The sequence below is a fragment of the Trachinotus anak genome, unplaced genomic scaffold (assembly GCF_046630095.1).
Source record: "Trachinotus anak isolate AG129_WGS33_773 ecotype Australia unplaced genomic scaffold, CSIRO_AGI_Tana_v1 ptg000026l, whole genome shotgun sequence".
In the NCBI taxonomy this organism is placed as follows: domain Eukaryota; kingdom Metazoa; phylum Chordata; class Actinopteri; order Carangiformes; family Carangidae; genus Trachinotus; species Trachinotus anak.
In genome coordinates this window covers 12,063,847-12,070,189 of record NW_027273877.1, presented here as the reverse complement: position 1 = coordinate 12,070,189, position 6,343 = coordinate 12,063,847, and the positions used below count along the sequence as shown (strand labels likewise).

General features: G+C 40.5%; 1 protein-coding gene across 1 annotated transcript in view; it reads right to left on the bottom strand.

Annotated features, from left to right (window-relative positions):
• Positions 1-6,343, bottom strand: part of LOC139609599 (protein NLRC3-like) — a 362,291-nt gene that overhangs the window by 174,292 nt on the left and 181,656 nt on the right. The window lies entirely within an intron of this gene.

Here is a 6,343-nt window from a genome sequence, read left to right as displayed (position 1 = left end):
ACTTGATAGTCAGATAGTGTATATGGTATAGCCCACCCTAACCCCTAAGCAGACATATAGTGACCTTACCCAGCCTCACCTAAGTGGGTGGTGCACAATACAACTGAACTAGTGACTGCCGAACATAACTGGGTCACATGGCAGCAGATCATCATCCAGATCCAGAGATCAAACCATGATCCTGCTGGAGAAGCAGACTGGAGTTACCACAGCTGCCGGCAGGAGACGCCCTCCACTGTTAGTGTGTGAGTGATGTTATAATGCTGAATTCTTTTGAGCGTGTTCAGTTAAAGTGCAAGTGTTTCCAGTGTTTAATGGACACTGAGAAGAATATTTACCTGATGAGGGGAAAAGAAACAAATGTCTCCACACAGGTCAGCAGCATGTACACACACCTCCATACAGTCAGTGTCCAGCAGGAGTTCAACTGAGCGACGAGGGGACAGAGTCATGGAGGGAAAATATTCATTTAAAAGTCACTGTTATATTCTGACAGACTGAACAGTGGAGACTGTAGCTGCTAATGTTATAAGCTCCCAGCTCACATGATGAGCTGTCGCCACGTTAGCCTGAACAAGCTAATGTTAGCCTGAACAAGCTAACGGTAGCCTGAACAAGCTAATGTTAGCCTGACCAAGCTAATGTTAGCCTGAACAAGCTAACGGTAGCCTGAACAAGCTAATGTTAGCCTGAACAAGCTAATGTTAGCATAAACAAGTTAATGGTAGCCTAAACAAGCTAATGTTAGCCTAAACAAGCTAATGTTAGCCTAAATTAGGTAACATTAGCCTAAACAAGCTAACGTTAGCCTGAAAAAGCTAATGGTAGCCTAAATTAGCTAACGTTAGCCTGACCAAGCTAATATTAGCTTAAACAAGCTAACAGAAGCCTAAAGCCTAAACAAGCTAACAGAAACCTAAAGCCTATACAAGCTAATATTAGCCTAAACAAGCTAATGTTAGCCTAAACAAGCTAATGTTATCCTCGGTGAACATTGTGTGTGGAGCGTTGCTACAACAGAAGTCATCGTCATAGTTCACATACAGGAACAGTAACTTGACATCAGACTGCAGCTGCTGATTCATTTAATAATTGAGTATTCTACCAATTATTCTATCGATTGATCGAGTATCTTGATAAGAACTGTTTTTGTCTTATTAAAGAGCAATAGAAAATATAAAAAAGAGAAAACAGGTCTCATAAAATGAGAAAGTAAGTGGTTTACTTTCAAGAAAAATCATTTCATTTTTATTGGTTATTTTTCATACAATATTATCTGTAAAAACTGAAGCCATGTCGTGCAAGTACCATGTTACATTCTTGGTTTTGAAATTCAAAAACAAATCCATAAAAAATAAGAACCATAAAACTTAAATTGATAGCTCGGGCTTTTATCTGCTTCAGTCACTGAATTCCACTGACCTATATTTGGGACAGGTGTCTACATGGGACAGGCCATTAATTCCATCTGCACAAAACTCATGCACAGGAATTATGGGAAATGCTGTCAAATTGATTAATTAAATCAGTATGAATAATACTCCTATTAATGTTACCAGGCTATCCAATAACATATTATAACAAATTCATGTGATCTCGCTCTGAGAGACAGCGTATCTAGGACAACCACATGCACAGAGAGAGAGAGAGAGAGAGAGAGACCATATCAAAATACAGGTAGCCTACTTTAGAAAGGACGAAAGCTGAAGATTGCCATAGTTATTTAAACCTTTATTTGCATGAACAGATTAGATAACTGACAGGGACGATACATCCAGAGAAGCGGGCGTCTAATTGAGACCTGCGTTTATTTGACAAACTGTGCAGCCACACCAGGACAGTAAAATGGACTCGGCTTCTAATTGAAGTTCTAAGGTAAGTCATTTCAAATTGTCAAATAGTCATTTACTAAATGCACACAAGGCAAAATAAGGCATAAATAGAAAAATAAATAAAATAATAACGTCCTGCCTTTAAGCTGATAGAGCTTAACTTTCAGAACTACAGGTTTTAACCTAACTGCAGTTCCAGTGTAAAGTATTTACTGTCTTCTTGATACACTTTGTGGCAGGATTGTTTCTTCTGGATGAGGCTAGTTCTGTTTTAAAATAGACAGTTTTTTTGTTTGTTTATTTTTAATCCCATCTCTGGCCTGTCTCTTCACCTCACGCCTCGTTCTTTTCCTTCTTTCTCTCCATTTTCCAAACTGTTCCATCAAATCACGTCTGCCCTCCCTCATGTTTCAACAGTGTAAGCAGAGAACTGAGCCGTCATATGGATTAAATGAAGCTTGGATACAAAGAATTTGCCTCGATGACTTTCATTAATGGAGTTTCTTGAGGAATCGTTTCAGCTCTAATTTGAGATCATGAACATGTTGACGACATGTTGTCTCACTCACTCAGCCTGAACTCTGTACAGATCTGATGTCTGTCTCTGAGCTGTTTCCTCCTGTGGCTCCGTTTACACACTGACTTCTGCTCCTCTACAACTTGTCCTGATGATCTGAGTCAGATCATAAACTGCAGACACCAGGCATGGTGTGTGTTTTTTTTGGACCTGCTGCTGCACCTGAACCTGCTGCTGTCATTCCACATGTTGTTATTGTTACTGTACCTGTCTTCTTCTTCTCTCTGAGTTTAATGTCAGACTAGAACAGTCTGGAACAGTCTCTCCTCAGTCCTGGAAGAATCAGATCTCCAGTACCTACGACATTTACAGTACCTACAACACTGTAGAGAAAAAAACAAACGTACCATTTGGTACTGCATTGGTTGTCATGACATCCCTTCTACATTTAATTTCATGTGTCAGAGACTGGTGTAAACTTGTCTTTGGCCTGAAAATGATTCAGAACCACGTGTTTGGGTGAGTAAACAGAGTTTATAGGTTTTGCTAAACGGTCTGACATGTTGACATAAATCAGTCTGACATATTGCAGTGGTTTTATACTCCACCCCTGCAGTCACTGGTAGATCACGTTGACTATCAAGTCAGGTGAAGTCAGCTTAAGTCCATCTCCAACGCGCCCAATGCTTCCTTCCATTACAAGGTTCTTAGGTTTGTTTGGCCAGAACAGTCTTTGTGCAGCTGGATGCACCAACAGACGAGGAGACAAGTCTGACTTGTGCTTCTACAGAATCCTGTCAGAGAAAGAAAACCCAGAGAGGAGGAGATTGTGGATCTGTACAATCAAATGTGCCTCCGTCCCTGGGGAGGGCAAACACTGGCAACCATCAAAGTTCACACATTTCACCAAAGGTAAGCTCAGGTAAACACTGAGATTCTACATTGTTGTATTTTTATTGTTGTATTGTCATTATATCTTAACATAATGGTTAAGGTCACTCACCCACTCAGGTCAGAGGAGCCTGTGTTGTTCATTTTGTTTAGGCTGCGTGTTGATTTGACTATCATTTCCGGTGGCAGGCTGTAGGGGTGTGGTTTTTTTGCCCGTCCATTTGAGTGGCAACTTTTTTGTGACAAAGAGGGTGAGCAGGCTCCATTATTTTCTGTTTAACGTTATACTTTGATTGAAGCTTTCTAATAAACAGTCAGAAGTCAACTGGACAAAGTGATGGATTTGTACAAACACGTTGCAGTAAAGAGCCCACTCAGTCTCTGAGCAGCTTTATTTGATGGACAGTAGTCGTGACATAGTTCATGAACAATGCTCAGTGTTCAGTGTGAACAGTCAGCAGCAGTTGTTCTGAAGGGAGAGAGGGGTTCACCAGTCTGCAGGAATGAAGTCCAGGATTCATACAAACTCCTGAAAGTTTAGAAGATGCTTCATTTTAAATGTTTTGTTTTCTAGCTCAGAAAAATGCTTGATTTTCAACATAATCTGCAGTTTCCTCATCTTGTTACACAATCACTCATGTAAACAAAAAGAATATTTGAAATGAAACTGATCTGTACTCTTGAAAATAGCAAGCATTAAATAATCTGATCAATACATGTGATTCAGTAAATTGTTGCATTACATTCATTAATTGTGTTCTTTATTTTGTGTTATCTTTTTTATGACAGGTGATGATTGTCCAGCAGTTTGGAAACTTCTTGTCTCTGGAGGCCAAAGCTGAATCCCTCTTTTCCTTCTTCCTAGTTCCAGTAGTTTGTCTCTGACCTGATGAAAGCACTTTACAGTGAACTCTGGCAGCTCTTGTTTCACTTTACTTCATGTATTTTGATGTGAAGTTTGAAGTGAAGTGATTTGAAGTTTTGCACTTTGCAGTTTCTATTTGCAACAGTTTTTATTTTTGTATGAAGACATGTTCCCATTTATCTCAGGGCTGCCTTTCCTCTGAGTGGACTGAGGAAATAAATCTGACTCAAGGTTGACACTGAGTCGTAGTAAACTACATTTGATTCAGTGAGATTTGATTTTTCTTTCCTATTAAATTGTCCTCCACAGACAAATGTGAGCAGTGACTGAAAACAGCGATCTGGAATCAGATTGCCCTTGTAGTCCAGGCAGATAAGAGCCAATCAGGAGCCAGCATGGGTGTCTATGTCATCGTTTCCAAAGGTCTGAAGTTTTCAAAATAAAACAGGTCCTGCAGCATTTCTGAATGTCTCTGTTTTAGAGGCGGAAGACTCTGGAGGAGAGAGGACGGAGGAGGAAACAGAGAAGAAGAGATGAGTTTAAAACTAAACTGTAGCAGAGTGGATGAAGCCAAAGACAGGAAGTAAAACAACAGTGGTCACACAAGGTAAGTAATTACAAAAAAAAAGGGAAATAAACCAAAGTCCAAGACTCCAGACCATGTTCAGCAACTGTCATACAAAGAGCAGGTCATGACATCTTTATTCTTAATATAATGTTTGATCCAGTTTAACCTGAAAATGATATTAGATGAATGGAAATCAAGATAATTCTGTTGCAATAGTGAGACTTGTTTTTATAGAAAAGTGAAGAAGGTAGAGAGAGAGAGAGAGAGTGTGTGTGTGTGTTTGTGTGTGTGTGTGTGTGTGTGTGTGTGTGTGTGTGTGTGTGTTTCTGGGTGTGTCTCTTGAGCAGCTTGTTTGTCCTGATTCCTGTGTGTGTGAGCTCACAGTCAGTGTTACTGGTTTCCCTCTCAGACTGACTGACGAGGAGACAAGTCTGACTTGTGCTTCTACAGAATCCTGTCAGAGAAAGAAAACCCAGAGAGGAGGAGATTGTGGATCTGTACAATCAAATGTGCCTCCGTCCCTGGGGAGGGCAAACACTGGCAACCATCAGAGTTCACACATTTCACCAAAGGTAAGTTCAGGTAAACACTGAGATTCTACACTGTTGTATTTTTATCATTGTATTGTCAGAAGAGTTTAAAACTAAAATGTAGCAGAGTGGATGGAGCCAAAGACAGGAAGTAAAACAACAGTGGGCACACAAGGTAAGTAATTACAAAATAAAACAGGAAATAAACCAGAGTCGGAGACTCCAGACCAACAACTGTCATACAAAGAGCAGGTCATGACATCTTTATTCTTAATATAATCTTTGATCCAGTTCAACCTGAAAATGATATTAGATGAATGGAAATCAAGATAATTCTGTTGAAATAGTGAGACTTGTTTTTTCATGTGAAGGTGAATAAGGTAGAGTCTGTTTTTAATAAATGATGGTGGAACATTTCAAACCTGTTTTTAACACACACACACACACACACACACACACACACACACACAGAGTCATGTGACTTCTTGTACCTGCAGAGGGGAGGAGCAGCTGAAAGTGAAAGTGTTCAGTGAGCTCAGACTCCATTTGAAGTGGACGGAGCAGAAGGAGGGAAACTGAAGGCTGAGGCAGGTGAGTGTTAACACAACATTATTATTATTTTACTGTCAAAGTGTCTGAGTCAGTTTGTCCCTGTGGACTGTGGAGGGAAGAAGAGTCACAGTGAACGTCTGTCCACACAGAGACACTGAGAGGAAAACCTGTGAGAGTGTGTGTGTGTGTGTCTCTTGAGCAGCTTGTTTGTCCTGACTCTTGTGTGTGTGAGCTCACAGTCAGTGTTTCCCTCTCAGACTGAGGCTGTGATGAGGGGAGCTGAAGAGGGAAGGGCAGGGGCTCATGGGTTTGGAGAAACAGAACTCAGAGGGAGTCGTCAGTCAGTTCAACAGCTTTCTGATGAGAACTGAGGGCACAAGCCACATTTAATCACTTCAATATAACATTAGAAAAAGGAATAAGGGTTGGCATCTGGTCAGAGGCCTAAAGGGCAGGTGCTTGAGCATCACCTGAGGTCTACCTGTGCACGTGCATATGGGGAGGAGGATTATTAATCAAACTCTCTCAGTCAGATATCAAGGGGAGAACATATGGATGGATTAAAGACTTTGTAAAGAAGATCAATAC